The sequence below is a fragment of the Danio rerio genome, chromosome 20, assembly GCF_052040795.2.
Source record: "Danio rerio strain M-AB ecotype USA chromosome 20, GRCz13ab, whole genome shotgun sequence".
Taxonomy (NCBI): Eukaryota; Metazoa; Chordata; class Actinopteri; order Cypriniformes; family Danionidae; genus Danio; species Danio rerio.
The window spans coordinates 20,762,665-20,781,062 of NC_141040.1; the positions used below are offsets into that span (position 1 = coordinate 20,762,665).

Below are 18,398 nucleotides of genomic sequence, written 5' to 3' on the forward strand. Positions count from 1 at the left end.
TCTACGTTAAATTAGTTCATAAGTTAAACGAAAACGGTTGGTCTAATCAACTTGAATTCCATAACTTTTGGTTGGCGTGGTCTGTAGATCATTTGATTCAATTTTGGTGAAAATCGGAGACACGGCCTAGGACGAGTTCGATCAAATAGGTTTTTCGAAAAATGTAAAATAGCGCGAAAAAATTCATGACGGAAAATGACGTCATAGGGTGGGTTTAAATCGGACTGGGCCAAGGAATCAGAGGAAAAAAGAATTTTGATTGTAGCCCATTCGGTTCAAAAGTTATGATGATAAACATCTGTGAAAGTTTGGACAAGTGGTGGCGCTAGAGAGTTTGATTTTGAGACTTCATATTTGGTCTGATTAATTATAATACTGTCCTCTATCATTGTGCCAAATTATACAACTTTCCCGCATACGCCTATATGGGCTGCCATTCAAATCCGGCGGAAGAAACGGAAGAAGAATAATAATAATAATAATAATAATAATAATAATAATAATAAATATAGCTGCAAGCAGCAATTAAGGGGCCAAGCACTATTGGCCATAAGGTGGCGCTGCTCCAGACGTTTTTGAGTACTTTCAGGGCATGGGGTTGAAGATGCATACCATGTTTTGTAATGATATGTGAATGTGTTGGTAAAATATAGCATTTTTGGCCAAAAATCGAAATGGGCGACGCCCAAAATGGCTGACCTGTGAAAATCAGACATCATTCGACTCTGCATGCTCTGCCGGATGTAATGAGACCAGTTTCATGAGTTTCGGACGAAAGGTTGAGACGTTATAAGCCAAAAAGCAAGTTTTTTGTATCTCCGGACCACTAGAGGGCAGTGCGCCGAAACTCCGCAATTAACCTTAGACCCTAGTTGTCATAACACACACCAAGTTTGGTGTGAATTGGTGAATGCGTTGCGGAGATATCGTCTCAAGTCCATTTTTGCAAGTTCTACGTTAAATTTGATTGCAAGTTAAACGAAAACGGTTGGTCAAATCAACTTGAATTCCATAACTTTTGGTTGGCATGGTCTGTAGATCATGTGATTCAATTTGGGTGATAATCGGAGAAACGGCCTAGGACGAGTTCGATCAAATAGGTTTTTCGAATAATTTAAAATAACGCGAAAAAATTCATGACGGAAAATGACGTCATAGGGTGCGTTTGAATCGGACTGATCCAAGGAATCAGTGGGAAAAAGAATTTTGATTGTAGCCCATTTGGTTCAAAAGTTATCATGATAAACATACATGAACATTTGGACAAGTGGTGGCGCTAGAGAGTTTGATTTTGAGACTTCATATTTGGTATGATTAATGTTAATACTGTCCTCTATCATTGTGCCAGATGCTTACCATGTTTTGTAATGATATGTGAATATGTTGGTAAAATATAGCATTTTTGGCCAAAAATCGAAATGGGCGACGCCCAAAATGGCTGACCTGTGAAAATCAGACATCATTCGACTTGACATGCTCTGCCGGATGTAATGAGACCAGTTTTATGAGTTTCGGACGAAAGGTTAAGATGTTATAAGCCAAAAAGCAAGTTTTTTGTATCTCCGGACCACTAGGGGGCAGTGTGCCGAAACTCCGCAATTAACCTTAGACCCTAGTTGTCATAACACACACCAAGTTTGGTGTGAATCGGTGAATGCATTACAGAGATATCGCCTCAAGTCCATTTTCGCAAGTTCTTCGTTAAATTAGTTCGCAAGTTAAACAAAAACGGTTGGTCTAATCAACTTGAATTCCATAACTTTTGGTTGGCATGGTCTGTAGATCATGTGATTCAATTTTGGTGAAAATCGGAGACACGGCCTAGGACGAGTTCGATCAAATAGGTTTTTCGAAAAATTTAAAATAGCGCGAAAAAATTCATGACGGAAAATGACGTCATAGGGTGGGTTTGAATCGGACTGAGCCAAGGAATCAGAGGAAAAAAGAATTTTGATTGTAGCCCATTCGGTTCAAAAGTTATGATGATAAACATACGTGAAAGTTTGGACAAGTGGTGGCGCTAGAGAGTTTGATTTTGAGACTTCATGTTTGGTCTGATTAATGTTAATACTGGCCTCTATCATTGTGCCAAATTATACAACTTTCCCGCATACGCCTATATGGGCTGCCATTCAAATCCGGCGGAAGAAACGGAAGAAGAAGAATAATAATAATAATAATAAATATAGCTGCAAGCAGCAATTAAGGGGCCAAGCACTATTGGCCATAAGGTGGCGCTGCTCCAGACGTTTTTGAGTACTTTCAGGGCATGGGGTTGAAGATGCATACCATGTTTTGTAATGATATGTGAATGTGTTGGTAAAATATAGCATTTTTGGCCAAAAATCGAAATGGGCGACGCCCAAAATGGCTGACTTGTGAAAATCAGACATCATTTGACTCGGCATGCTCTGCCGGATGTAATGAGACCAGTTTCATGAGTTTCGGACGAAAGGTTGAGACGTTATAAGCCAAAAAGCAAGTTTCTAGTAACTCCGGACCACTAGGGGGCAGTGCGCCGAAACTCCGCAATTAACCTTAGACCCTAGTTGTCATAACACACACCAAGTTTGGTGTGAATCGGTGAATGCGTTACAGAGATATCGCCTCAAGTCCATTTTCGCAAGTTCTACATTAAATTAGTTCGTAAGTTAAACAAAAACGATTGGTCTAATCAACTTGAATTCCATAACTTTTGGTTGGCATGGTCTGTAGATCATGTGATTCAATTTTGGTGAAAATCGGAGACACGGCCTAGGAAGAGTTCGATCAAATAGGTTTTTCGAAAAATTTAAAATAGCGCGAAAAAAGTCATGACGGAAAATGACGTCATAGGGTGCATTTGAATCGGACTGAGCCAAGGAATCAGGGGAAAAAAGAATTTTGATTGTAGCCCATTCGGTTCAAAAGTTATGATGATAAACATACGTGAAAGTTTGGACAAGTGGTGGCGCTAGAGAGTTTGATTTTGAGACTTCATAATTGGCCTGATTAATGTTAATACTGGCCTCTATCATTGTGCCAAATTATACAACTTTCCCGCATACGCCTATATGGGCTGCCATTCAAATCCGGCGGAAGAAACGGAAGAAGAAGAAGAAGAAGAATAATAATAATAATAATAATAATAATAATAAGAACACTAACGAAAGCAATAGGTGCCTACGCACCTACGGTGCTTGGCCCCTAATAATAATAATAATAATAAGAACACTAACGAAAGCAATAGGTGCCTACGCACCTACGGTGCTTGGCCCCTAAATATAGCTGCAAGCAGCAATTAAGGGGCCAAGCACTATTGGCCATAAGGTGGTGCTGCTCCAGACGTTTTTGAGTACTTTCAGGGCATGGGGTTGAAGATGCATATCATGTTTTGTAATGATATGTGAATGTGTTGGTAAAATATAGCATTTTTGGCCAAAAATCGAAATGGGCGACGCCCAAAATGGCTGACCTGTGAAAATCAGACATCATTCGACTCGACATGCTCTGCCGGATGTAATTAGACCAGTTTCATGAGTTTCGGACGAAAGGTTGAGACGTTATAAGCCAAAAAGCAAGTTTTTAGTATCTCCGGACCACTAGGGGGCAGTGCGCCGAAACTCCGCAATTAACCTAAGACCCTAGTTGTCATAACACACACCAAGTTTGGTGTGAATCGGTGAATGCGTTACGGAGATATCGCCTCAAGTCCATTTTCGCAAGTTCTTCGTTAAATTAGTTCGCAAGTTAAACGAAAACGGTTGGTTTAATCAACTTGAATTCCATAACTTTTGGTTGGCATGGTCTGTAGATCATGTGATTCAATTTTGGTGAAAATCGGAGACACGGCCTAGGACGAGTTCGATCAAATAGGTTTTTCGAAAAATTTAAAATAGCGCGAAAAAATTCATGACGGAAAATGACGTCATAGGGTGGGTTTGAATCGGACTGAGCCAAGGAATCAGAGGAAAAAAGAATTTTGATTGTAGCCCATTCGGTTCAAAAGTTATCATGAGAAACATACGTGAAAGTTTGGACAAGTGGTGGCGCTAGAGAGTTTGATTTTGAGACTTCATAATTGGCCTGATTAATGTTAATACTGGCCTCTATCATTGTGCCAAATTATACAACTTTCCCGCATACGCCTATATGGGCTGCCATTCAAATCCGGCGGAAGAAACGGAAGAAGAATAATAATAATAATAATAATAATAAATATAGCTGCAAGCAGCAATTAAGGGGCCAAGCACTTTTGCCCAAAAGGTGGCGCTGCTCCAGAAGTTTTTGAGTACTTTCAGGGCATGGGGTTGAAGATGCATACCATGTTTTGTAATGATATGTGAATGTGTTGGTAAAATATAGCATTTTTGGCCAAAAATCGAAATGGGCGACGCCCAAAATGGCTGACCTGTGAAAATCAGACATCATTCGACTCGAAATGCTCTGCCGGATGTAATGAGACCAGATTTATGAGTCTCGGACGAAAGGTTGAGACGTTATAAGCCAAAAAAGCAAGTTTTTTGTATATCCGGACCACTAGGGGGCAGTGCGCTGAAACTCCGCATATCACCTCAGACCCTAGTTGTCATAACACACACCAAGTTTGGTGTGAATCGGTGAAAGCGTTACGGAGATATTGCCTTAAGTCCATTTTCGCAAGTTCTACGTTAAATTTGATCGCAAGTTAAACGAAAACGGTTGGTCTAATCAACTTGAATTCCATAACTTTTGGTTGGCATGGTCTGTAGATCATGTGATTAAATTTTGGTAAAAATCGGAGAAACGGCCTAGGACGAGTTTGATCAAATAGGTTTTTCGAAAAATTTAAAATAGCGCGAAAAAATTCATGACGGAAAATGACGTTATAGGGTGGGTTTGAATCGGACTGAGCCAAGGAATCAGAGGAAAAAAGAATTTTGGTTGTAGCCCATTCGGTTCAAAAGTTATGATGATAAACATACGTGAAAGTTTGGACAAGTGGTGGCGCTAGAGAGTTTGATTTTGAGACTTCATAATTGGCCTGATTAATGTTAATACTGGCCTCTATCATTGTGCCAAATTATACAACTTTCCCGCATACGCCTATATGGGCTGCCATTCAAATCTGGCGGAAGAAACGGAAGAAGAAGAAGAAGAAGAATAATAATAATAATAAATATAGCTGCAAGCAGCAATTAAGGGGCCAAGCACTATTGGCCATAAGGTGGCGCTGCTCCAGACGTTTTTGAGTACTTTCAGGGCATGGGGTTGAAGATGCATACCATGTTTTGTAATGATATGTGAATATGTTGGTAAAATATAGCATTTTTGGCCAAAAATCGAAATGGGCGACGCCCAAAATGGCTGACCTGTGAAAATCAGACATCATTCGACTCGAAATGCTCTGCCGGATGTAATGAGACCAGATTTATGAGTCTCGGACGAAAGGTTGAGACGTTATAAGCCAAAAAAGCAAGTTTTTTGTATATCCGGACCACTAGGGGGCAGTGCGCTGAAACTCCGCATATAACCTCAGACCCTAGTTGTCATAACACACACCAAGTTTGGTGTGAATCGGTGAAAGCGTTACGGAGATATTGCCTTAAGTCCATTTTCGCAAGTTCTACGTTAAATTTGATCGCAAGTTAAACGAAAACGGTTGGTCAAATCAACTTGAATTCCATAACTTTTGGTTGGCATGGTCTGTAGATCATGTGATTCAATTTTGGTGAAAATCGGAGAAACGGCCTAGGACGAGTTCGATCAAATAGGTTTTTCAAAAAATTTAAAATAGCGCGAAAAAATTCATGACGGAAAATGACGTCATAGGGTGGGTTTGAATCGGACTGAGCCAAGGAATCAGAGGAAAAAAGAATTTTGATTGTAGCCCATTCGGTTCAAAAGTTATGATGATAAACATATGTGAAAGTTTGGACAAGTGGTGGCGCTAAAGAGTTTGATTTTAAGACTTCATAATTGGCCTGATTAATGTTAATACTGGCCTCTATCATTGTGTCAAATTATACAACTTTCCCGCATACGCCTATATGGGCTGCCATTCAAATCTGGCGGAAGAAACGGAAGAAGAAGAATAATAATAATAATAATAATAATAATAATAAGAACACTAACGAAAGCAATAGGTGCCTACGCACCTACGGTGCTTGGCCCCTAATAATAATAATAAGAACACTAACGAAAGCAATAGGTGCCTACGCACCTACGGTGCTTGGCCCCTAATAAGAACACTAACGAAAGCAATAGGTGCCTACGCACCTACGGTGCTTGGCCCCTAATAATAAGAACACTAACGAAAGCAATAGGTGCCTACGCACCTACGGTGCTTGGCCCCTAATAATAATAAGAACACTAACGAAAGCAATAGGTGCCTACGCACCTACGGTGCTTGGCCCCTAATAAATATAGCTGCAAGCAGCAATTAAGGGGCCAAGCACTATTGGCCATAAGGTGGCGCTGCTCCAGACGTTTTGAGTACTTTCAGGGCATGGGGTTGAAGATGCATACCATGTTTTGTAATGATATGTAAATGTGTTGGTAAAATATAGCATTTTTGGTCAAAAATCAAAATGGGCGACGTCCAAAATGGCTGACCTGTGAAAATCAGACATCATTCGACTCGGCATGCTCTGCCGGATGTAATGAGACCAGTTTCATGAGTTTCGGACGAAAGGTTGAGACGTTATAAGCCAAAAAGCAAGTTTTTAGTACCTCCGGACCACTAGGGGGCAGTGCGCCGAAACTCCACAATTAACCTTAGACCCTAGTTGTCATCACACACACCAAGTTTGGTGTGAATCGGTGAATGCGTTAGGGAGATATCGCCTCAAGTCCATTTTCGCAAGTTCTACGTTAAATTAGTTCGCAAGTTAAACGAAAACGGTTGGTCTAATCAACTTGAATTCCATAACTTTTGGTTGGCATGGTCTGTAGATCATGTGATTCAATTTTGGTAAAAATCGGAGACACGGCCTAGGACGAGTTCGATCAAATAGGTTTTTCGAAAAATTTAAAATAGCGCGAAAAAATTCATGACGGAAAATGACGTCATAGGGTGGGTTTAAATCGGACAGAGCCAAGGAATAAGAGGAAAAAAGAATTTTGATTGTAGCCCATTCGGTTCAAAAGTTATGATGATAAACATACGTGAAAGTTTGGACAAGTGGTGGCGCTAGAGAGTTTGATTTTGAGACTTCATAATTGGCCTGATTAATGTTAATACTGGCCTCTATCAATGTGCCAAATTATACAACTTTCCCGCATACGCCTATATGGGCTGCCATTCAAATCCGGCGGAAGAAACGGAAGAAGAAGAATAATAATAATAATAAATATAGCTGCAAGCAGCAATTAAGGGGCCAAGCACTATTGGCCATAAGGTGGCGCTGCTCCAGACGTTTTTGAGTACTTTCAGGGCATGGGGTTGAAGATGCATACCATGTTTTGTAATGATATGTGAATGTGTTGGTAAAATATAGCATTTTTGGCCAAAAAACGAAATGGGCGACGCCCAAAATGGCTGACCTGTGAAAATCAGACATCATTCGACTCGGCATGCTCTGCCGGATGTAATGAGACCAGTTTCATGAGTTTCGGACGAAAGGTTGAGACGTTATAAGCCAAAAAGCAAGTTTTTAGTATCTCCGGACCACTAGGGGGCAGTGCGCCGAAACTCCGCAATTAACCTTAGACCCTAGTTGTCATAACACACACCAAGTTTGGTGTGAATCGGTGAATGCGTTAAAGAGATATCGCCTCAAGTCCATTTTCGCAAGTTCTACGTTAAATTAGTTCGCAAGTTAAACGAAAACGGTTGGTCTAATCAACTTGAATTCCATAACTTTTGGTTGGCATGGTCTGTAGATCATGTGATTCAATTTTAGTAAAAATCGGAGACACAGCCTAGGACGAGTTCGATCAAATAGGTTTTTCGAAAAATTTAAAATAGCGCGAAAAATTTCATGACAGAAAATGACGTCATAGGGTGCGTTTGAATCGGACTGAGCCAAGGAATCAGAGGAAAAAAGAATTTTGATTGTAGCCCATTCGGTTCAAAAGTTATGATGATAAATGTATGTGAAAGTTTGGACAAGTGGTGGCGCTAGAGAGTTTGGTTTTGAGACTTCATAATTGGCCTGATTAATGTTAATGCTGGCCTCTATAATTGTGCCAAATTATACAACTTTCCCGCATACGTCTATATGGGCTGCCATTCAAATCTGGCGGAAGAAACGGAAGAAGAAGAAGAATAATAATAATAATAATAATAATAATAAATATAGCTGCAAGCAGCAATTAAGGGTCCAAGCACTTTTGACCAAAAGGTGGCGCTGCTCCAGACGTTTTTGAGTACTTTCAGGGCATGGGGTTGAAGATGCATATCATGTTTTGTAATGATATGTGAATGTGTTGGTAAAATATAGCATTTTTGGCCAAAAATCGAAATGGGCGACGCCCAAAATGGCTGACCTGTGAAAATCAGACATCATTCGACTCGACATGCTCTGCCGGATGTAATTAGACCAGTTTCATGAGTTTCGGACGAAAGGTTGAGACGTTATAAGCCAAAAAGCAAGTTTTTAGTATCTCCGGACCACTAGGGGGCAGTGCGCCGAAACTCCGCAATTAACCTAAGACCCTAGTTGTCATAACACACACCAAGTTTGGTGTGAATCGGTGAATGTGTTACGGAGATATCGCCTCAAGTCCATTTTCGCAAGTTCTTCGTTAAATTTGTTCTCAAGTTAAATGAAAACGGTTGGTCTAATCAACTTGAATTCCATAACTTTTGGTTGGCATGGTCTGTAGATCATGTGATTCAATTTTGGTGAAAATCGGAGACACGGCCTAGGACGAGTTCGATCAAATAGGTTTTTCGAAAAATGTAAAATAGCGCGAAAAAATTCATGACGGAAAATGACGTCATAGGGTGGGTTTAAATCGGACTGGGCCAAGGAATCAGAGGAAAAAAGAATTTTGATTGTAGCCCATTCGGTTCAAAAGTTATCATGATAAACATACGTGAAAGTTTGGACAAGTGGTGGCGCTAGAGAGTTTGATTTTGAGACTTCATGTTTGGTCTGATTAATGTTAATACTGGCCTCTATCATTGTGCCAAATTATACAACTTTCCCGCATACGCCTATATGGGCTGCCATTCAAATCCGGCGGAAGAAACGGAAGAAGAAGAAGAATAATAAATATAGCTGCAAGCAGCAATTAAGGGGCCAAGCACTATTGGCCATAAGGTGGCGCTGCTCCAGACATTTTTGAGTACTTTCAGGGCATGGGGTTGAAGATGCATACCATGTTTTGTAATGATATGTGAATGTGTTGGTAAAATATAGCATTTTTGGCCAAAAATCGAAATGGGCGATGCCCAAAATGGCTGCCCTGTGAAAATCAGACATCATTCGACTCGGCATGCTCTGCCGGATGTAATGAGACCAGTTTCATGAGTTTCGGACGAAAGGTTGAGACGTTATAAGCCAAAAAGCAAGTTTTTAGTATCTCCGGACCACTAGAGGGCAGTGCGCCGAAACTCCGCAATTAACCTTAGACCCTAGTTGTCATAACACACACCAAGTTTGGTGTGAATCGGTGAATGCGTTACAGAGATATCGCCTCAAGTTCATTTTCGCAAGTTCTACGTTAAATTAGTTCGCAAGTCAAACGAAAACGGTTGGTCTAATCAACTTGAATTCCATAACTTTTGGTTGGCATGGTCTGTAGATCATGTGATTTAATTTTGGTGAAAATCGGAGACACGGCCTAGGACGAGTTCGATCAAATAGGTTTTTCAAAAAATTTAAAATAGCGCGAAAAAATTCATGACGGAAAATGACGTCATAGGGTGGGTTTGAATCGGACTGAGCCAAGGAATCAGAGGAAAAAAGAATTTTGATTGTAGCCCATTCGGTTCAAAAGTTATCATGATAAACATACGTGAAAGTTTGGACAAGTGGTGGCGCTAGAGAGTTTGATTTTGAGACTTCATAATTGGCCTGATTAATGTTAATACTGGCCTCTATCATTGTGCCAAATTATACAACTTTCCCGCATACGCCTATATGGGCTGCCATTCAAATCCGGCGGAAGAAACGGAAGAAGAATAATAATAATAAATATAGCTGCAAGCAGCAATTAAGGGGCCAAGCACTATTGGCCATAAGGTGGCGCTGCTCCAGACGTTTTTGAGTACTTTCAGGGCATGGGGTTGAAGATGCATAAAATGTTTTGTAATGATATGTGAATGTGTTGGTAAAATATAGCATTTTTGGCCAAAAATCGAAATGGGCGACGCCCAAAATGGCTGACCTGTGAAAATCAGACATCATTCGACTCGGCATGCTCTGCCGGATGTAATGAGACCAGTTTCATGAGTTTCGGACGAAAGGTTGAGACGTTATAAGCCAAAAAGCAAGTTTTTAGTATCTCCGGACCACTAGGGGGCAGTGCGCCGAAACTCCGCAATTAACCTTAGACCCTAGTTGTCATAACACACACCAAGTTTGGTGTGAATCGGTGAATGCATTACAGAGATATCGCCTCAAGTCCATTTTCGCAAGTTCTACGTTAAATTAGTTCGTAAGTTAAACGAAAACAGTTGGTCTAATCAACTTGAATTCCATAACTTTTGGTTGGCATGGTCTGTAGATCATGTGATTCAATTTTGGTGAAAATCGGAGACACGGCCTAGGACGAGTTCCATCAAATAGGTTTTTCAAAAAATTTAAAATAGCGCGAAAAAAGTCATGACGGAAAATGACGTCATAGGGTGCGTTTGAATCGGACTGAGCCAAGGAATCAGAGGAAAAAAGAATTTTGATTGTAGCCCATTCGGTTCAAAAGTTATCATGATAAACATACGTGAAAGTTTGGACAAGTGGTGGCGCTAGAGAGTTTGATTTTGAGACTTCATAATTGGCCTGATTAATGTTAATACTGGCCTCTATCATTGTGCCAAATTATACAACTTTCCCGCATACGCCTATATGGGCTGCCATTCAAATCTGGCGGAAGAAACGGAAGAAGAAGAAGAAGAATAATAATAATAATAATAATAATAATAAGAACACTAACGAAAGCAATAGGTGCCTACGCACCTACGGTGCTTGGCCCCTAATAATAATAATAATAATATTATTATTATTATAAATAAACAAATACAAATATAAATATAGCTGCAAGCAGCAATTAAGGGGCCAAGCACTATTGGCCATAAGGTGGCGCTGCTCCAGACGTTTTTAAGTACTTTCAGGGCATGGGGTTGAAGATGCATACCATGTTTTATAATGATATGTGAATGTGTTGGTAAAATATAGCATTTTTGGCCAAAAATCGAAATGGGCGAGGCCCAAAATGGCTGACCTGTAAAAATCTGACATCATTCGACTCGGCATGCTCTGCCGGATGTAATGAGACCAGTTTCATGAGTTTCGGACGAAAGGTTGAGACGTTATAAGCCAAAAAGCAAGTTTTTAGTATCTCCGGACCACTAGGGGGCAGTGCGCCGAAACTCCGCAATTAACCTTAGACCCTAGTTGTCATAACACACACCAAGTTTGGTGTGAATCGGTGAATGCGTTACAGAGATATCGCCTCAAGTCCATTTTCGCAAGTTCTTTGTTAAATTAGTTCGTAAGTTAAACGAAAACGGTTGGTCTAATCAACTTGAATTCCATAACTTTTGGTTGGCATGGTCTGTAGATCATGTGATTCAATTTTGGTGAAAATCGGAGACACGGCCTAGGACGAGTTCGATCAAATAGGTTTTTCGAAAAATTTAAAATAGCGCGAAAAAAGTCATGACGGAAAATGACGTCATAGGGTGGGTTTGAATCGGACTGAGCCAAGGAATCAGAGGAAAAAAGAATTTTGATTGTAGCCCATTCGGTTCAAAAGTTATGATGATAAACATACGTGAAAGTTTGGACAAGTGGTGGCGCTAGAGAGTTTGATTTTGAGACTTCATATTTGGCCTGATTAATGTTAATACTGGCCTCTATCATTGTGCCAAATTATACAACTTTCCCGCATTCGCCTATATGGGCTGCCATTCAAATCCGGCGGAAGAAACGGAAGAAGAAGAAGAAGAAGAAGAAGAATAATAAATATAGCTGCAAGCAGCAATTAAGGGGCCAAGCACTATTGGCCATAAGGTGGCGCTGCTCCAGACGTTTTTGAGTACTTTCAGGGCATGGGGTTGAAGATGCATACCATGTTTTGTAATGATATGTGAATGTGTTGGTAAAATATAGCATTTTTGGCCAAAAATCGAAATGGGCGACGCCCAAAATGGCTGACCTGTGAAAATCAGACATCATTCGACTCGGCATGCTCTGCCGGATGTAATGAGACCAGTTTCATGAGTTTCGGACGAAAGGTTGAGACGTTATAAACCAAAAAGTTAGTTTTTAGTATCTCCGAACCAGTAGGGGGCAGTGCGCCGAAACTCCGCAATTACCCTTAGACCCTAGTTGTCATAACACACACCAAGTTTGGTGCGAATCGGTGAATGCATTACAGATATATCGCCTCAAGTCCATTTTCGCAAGTTCTACGTTAAATTAGTTCGTAAGTTAAACGAAAACGGTTGGTCTAATCAACTTGAATTCCATAACTTTTGGTTGGCATGGTCTGTAGATCATGTGATTCAATTTTGGTGAAAATCGGAGACACGGCCTAGGACGAGTTCGATCAAATAGGTTTTTCGAAAAATTTAAAATAGCGCGAAAAAAGTCATGACGGAAAATGACGTCATAGGGTGGGATTGAATCGGACTGAGCCAAGGAGTCAGAGGAAAAAAGAATTTTGATTGTAGCCCATTCGGTTCAAAAGTTATGATGATAAACATACGTGAAAGTTTAGACAAGTGGTGGCGCTAGAGAGTTTGATTTTGAGACTTCATAATTGGCCTGATTAATGTTAATACTGGCCTCTATCATTGTGCCAAATTATACAACTTTCCCGCATACGCCTATATGGGCTGCCATTCAAATCCGGCGGAAGAAACGGAAGAAGAAGAAGAATAATAATAATAAATATAGCTGCAAGCAGCAATTAAGGGGCCAAGCACTTTTGACCAAAAGGTGGCGCTGCTCCAGACGTTTTTGAGTACTTTCAGGGCATGGGTTTGAAGATGCATATCATGTTTTGTAATGATATGTGAATGTGTTGGTAAAATATAGCATTTTTGGCCAAAAATCGAAATGGGCGACGCCCAAAATGGCTGACCTGTGAAAATCAGACATCATTCGACTCGACATGCTCTGCCGGATGTAATTAGACCAGTTTCATGAGTTTCGGATGAAAGGTTGAGACGTTATAAGCCAAAAAGCAAGTTTTTAGTATCTCCGGACCACTAGGGGGCAGTGCGCCGAAACTCCGCAATTAACCTTAGACCCTAGTTGTCATAACACACACCAAGTTTGGTGTGAATCGGTGAATGCGTTACAGAGATATCGCCTCAAGTCCATTTTCGCAAGTTCTTCGTTAAATTAGTTCGCAAGTTAAATGAAAACGGTTGGTCTAATCAACTTGAATTCCATAACTTTTGGTTGGCATGGTCTGTAGATCATGTGATTCAATTTTGGTGAAAATCGGAGACACGGCCTAGGACGAGTTCGATCAAATAGGTTTTTCGAAAAATGTAAAATAGCGCGAAAAGATTCATGACGGAAAATGACGTCATAGGGTGGGTTTGAATCGGACTGAGCCAAGGAATCAGAGGAAAAAAGAATTTTGATTGTAGCCCATTCGGTTCAAAAGTTATGATGATAAACATACGTGAAAGTTTGGACAAGTGGTGGCGCTAGAGAGTTTGATTTTGAGACTTCATATTTGGCCTGATTAATGTTAATACTGGCCTCTATCATTGTGCCAAATTATACAACTTTCCCGCATACGCCTATATGGGCTGCCATTCAAATCCGGCGGAAGAAACGGAAGAAGAAGAAGAAGAAGAATAATAAATATAGCTGCAAGCAGCAATTAAGGGGCCAAGCACTATTGGCCATAAGGTGGCGCTGCTCCAGACGTTTTTGAGTACTTTCAGGGCATGGGGTTGAAGATGCATACCATGTTTTGTAATGATATGTGAATGTGTTGGTAAAATATAGCATTTTTGGCCAAAAATCGAAATGGGCGACACCCAAAATGGCTGACCTGTGAAAATCAGACATCATTCGACTCGGCATGCTCTGCCGGATGTAATGAGACCAGTTTCATGAGTTTCGGACGAAAGGTTGAGACGTTATAAGCCAAAAAGCAAGTTTTTAGTATCTCCGGACCACTAGAGGGCAGTGCGCCGAAACTCCGCAATTAACCTTAGACCCTAGTTGTCATAACACACACCAAGTTTGGTGTGAATCGGTGAATGCGTTACAGAGATATCGCCTCAAGTCCATTTTCGCAAGTTCTACGTTAAATTAGTTCGCAAGTTAAACGAAAACGGTTAGTCTAATCAACTTGAATTCCATAACTTTTGGTTGGCATGGTCTGTAGATCATGTGATTCAATTTTGGTAAAAATCGGAGACACGGCCTAGGACGAGTTCGATCAAATAGGTTTTTCGAAAAATTTAAAATAGCGCGAAAAAATTCATGACGGAAAATGACGTCGTAGGGTGGGTTTGAATCGGACTGAGCCAAGGAATCAGAGGAAAAAAGAATTTTGATTGTAGCCCATTCGGTTCAAAAGTTATGATGATAAATGTATGTGAAAGTTTGGACAAGTGGTGGCGCTAGAGAGTTTGATTTTGAGACTTCATATTTGGCCTGATTAATGTTAATACTGGCCTCTATCATTGTGCCAAATTATACAACTTTCCCGCATACGCCTATATGGGCTGCCATTCAAATCCGGCGGAAGAAACGGAAGAAGAAGAAGAAGAATAATAATAATAATAATAATAAGAACACTAACGAAAGCAATAGGTGCCTACGCACCTACGGTGCTTGGCCCCTAAATATAGCTGCAAGCAGCAATTAAGGGGCCAAGCACTATTGGCCATAAGGTGGCGCTGCTCCAGACGTTTTTGAGTACTTTCAGGGCATGGGGTTGAAGATGCATACCATGTTTTGTAATGATATGTGAATGTGTTGGTAAAATATAGCATTTTTGGCCAAAAATCGAAATGGGCGACGCCCAAAATGGCTGACCTGTGAAAATCAGACATCATTCGACTATGCATGCTCTGCCGGATGTAATGAGACCAGTTTCATGAGTCTCGGACGAAAGGTTGAGACGTTATAAGCCAAAAAGCAAGTTTTATGTATCTCCGGACCACTAGGGGGCAGTGCGCCGAAACTCCGCAATTATCCTTAGACCCTAGTTGTCATAACACACACAAAGTTTGGTGGGAATCGGTGAATGCGTTACAGAGATATCGCCTCAAGTCCATTTTTGCAAGTTCTACGTTAAATTAGTTCGCAAGTTAAACGAAAACGATTGGTGTAATCAACTTGAATTCCATAACTTTTGGTTGGCATTGTCTGTAGATCAAGTGATTCAATTTTGGTGAAAATCGGAGACACGGCCTAGGACGAGTTCGATCAAATAGGTTTTTCAAAAAATGTAAAATAACGCGAAAAAATTCATGACGGAAAATAACGTCATAGGGTGGGTTTGAATCGGACTGAGCCAAGGAATCAGAGGAAAAAAGAATTTTGATTGTAGCCCATTCGGTTCAAAAGTTATGATGATAAACATACGTGAAAGTTTGGACAAGTGGTGGCGCTAGAGAGTTTGATTTTGAGACTTCATAATTGGCCTGATTAATGTTAATACTGGCCTCTATCATTGTGCCAAATTATACAACTTTCCCGCATACGCCTATATGGGCTGCCATTCAAATCCGGCGGAAGAAACGGAAGAAGAAGAATAATAATAATAATAAATATAGCTGCAAGCAGCAATTAAGGGGCCAAGCACTATTGGCCATAAGGTGGCGCTGCTCCAGACGTTTTTGAGTACTTTCAGGGCATAGGGTTGAAGATGCATACTATGTTTTGTAATGATATGTGAATGTGTTGGTAAAATATAGCATTTTTGGCCAAAAATCGAAATGGGCGACACCCAAAATGGCTGACCTGTGAAAATCAGACATCATTCGACTCGGCATGCTCTGCCGGATGTAATGAGACCAGTTTCATGAGTTTCGGACGAAAGGTTGAGACGTTATAAGAAAAAAAGCAAGTTTTTAGTATCTCCGGACCACTAGAGGGCAGTGCGCCGAAACTCCGCAATTAACCTTAGACCCTAGTTGTCATAACACACACCAAGTTTGGTGTGAATCGGTGAATGCGTTACAGAGATATCGCCTCAAGTCCATTTTCGCAAGTTCTACGTTAAATTAGTTCGCAAGTTAAACGAAAACGGTTGGTCTAATCAACTTGGATTCCATAACTTTTGGTTGGCATGGTCTGTAGATCATGTGATTCAATTTTGGTAAAAATCGGAGACACGGCCTAGGACGAGTTCGATCAAATAGGTTTTTCGAAAAATTTAAAATAGCGCGAAAAAATTCATGATGGAAAATGACGTCATAGGGTGGGTTTGAATCGGACTGAGCCAAGGAATCAGAGGAAAAAAGAATTTTGATTGTAGCCCATTCGGTTCAAAAGTTATGATGATAAATGTATGTGAAAGTTTGGACAAGTGGTGGCGCTAGAGAGTTTGATTTTGAGACTTCATATTTGGCCTGATTAATGTTAATACTGGCCTCTATCATTGTGCCAGATGCATACCATGTTTTGTAATAATATGTGAATATGTTGGTAAAATATAGCATTTTTGGCCTAAAATCAAAATGGGCGACGCCCAAAATGGCTGACCTGTGAAAATCAGACGTCATTTGACTCGACATGCTCTGCCGGATGTAATGAGACCAGTTTTATGAGTTTCGGACGAAAGGTTGAGATGTTATAAGCCAAAAAGCAAGTTTTTTATATCTCCGGACCACTAGGGGGCAGTGCGCCGAAACTCTGCTTGTAACCTCAGACCCTAGTTGTCATAACACACACCAAGTTTGGTGTGAATCGGTGAATGCGTTACGGAGATATCGTCTAAAGTCCATTTTCGCAAGTCCTTCGTTAAATTTGATCGCAAGTTAAACAAAAACGGTTGGTCAAATCAACTTGAATTCCATAACTTTTGGTTGGCATAGTCTGTAGATCATGTGATTCAATTTTGGTGAAAATCGGAAAAATGGCCTAGGACGAGTTCGATCAAATAGGTTTTTCGAAAAATTTAAAATAGCGCGAAAAAATTCATGACGGAAAATGACGTCATAGGGTGGGTTTGAATCGGACAGAGCCAAGGAATCAGAGGAAAAAAGAATTTTGATTGTAGCCCATTCGGTTCAAAAGTTATGATGATAAACATACGTGAAAGTTTGGACAAGTGGTGGCGCTAGAGAGTTTGATTTTGAGACTTCATAATTGGCCTGAATAATGTTAATACTGGCCTCTATCATTGTGCCAAATTATACAACTTTCCCGCATACGCCTATATGGGCTGCCATTCAAATCCGGCGGAAGAAACGGAAGAAGAAGAAGAAGAATAATAATAATAATAATAATAAGAACACTAACGAAAGCAATAGGTGCCTACGCACCTACGGTGCTTGGCCCCTAAATATAGCTGCAAGCAGCAATTAAGGGGCCAAGCACTATTGGCCATAAGGTGGCGCTGCTCCAGACGTTTTTGAGTACTTTCAGGGCATGGGGTTGAAGATGCATACCATGTTTTGTAATGATATGTGAATGTGTTGGTAAAATATAGCATTTTTGGCCAAAAATCGAAATGGGCGACGCCCAAAATGGCTGACCTGTGAAAATCAGACATCATTCGACTCGGCATGCTCTGCCGGATGTAATGAGACCAGTTTCATGAGTTTCGGACGAAAGGTTGAGACGTTATAAGCCAAAAAGCAAGTTTTTTGTATCTCCGGACCACTAGGGGGCAGTGCGCCGAAACTCTGCAATTAACCTTCGACCCTAGTTGTCATAACACACACCAAGTTTGGTGTGAATCGGTGAATGCATTACAGAGATATCGCCTCAAGTCCATTTTCGCAAGTTCTACGTTGAATTAGTTCGTAAGTTAAACAAAAACGGTTGGTCTAATCAACTTGAATTCCATAACTTTTGGTTGGCATGGTCTGTAGATCATGTGATTCAATTTTGGTGAAAATCGGAGACACGGCCTAGGACGAGTTCGATCAAATAGGTTTTTCGAAAAATTTAAAATAGCGCGAAAAAAGTCATGACGGAAAATGACGTCATAGGGTGGGTTTGAATCGGACAGAGCCAAAGAATCAGAGGAAAAAAGAATTTTGATTGTAGCCCATTCGGTTCAAAAGTTATGATGATAAACATACGTGAAAGTTTGGACAAGTGGTGGCGCTAGAGAGTTTG

The 18,398-nt window shown here is 40.6% G+C and overlaps 1 long non-coding RNA gene across 1 annotated transcript; it reads left to right on the plus strand.

Annotated features, from left to right (window-relative positions):
• The first annotated feature begins 12,148 nt into the window (after positions 1 to 12,148).
• LOC147839120 (uncharacterized) lies at positions 12,149 to 17,309 on the plus strand. Its single transcript, XR_015518273.1, has 3 exons — positions 12,149 to 12,364; positions 13,295 to 14,546; positions 17,216 to 17,309. It is a non-coding gene; the product is annotated as an uncharacterized LOC147839120 (long non-coding RNA).
• Positions 17,310 to 18,398: the final 1,089 nt, after the last annotated feature.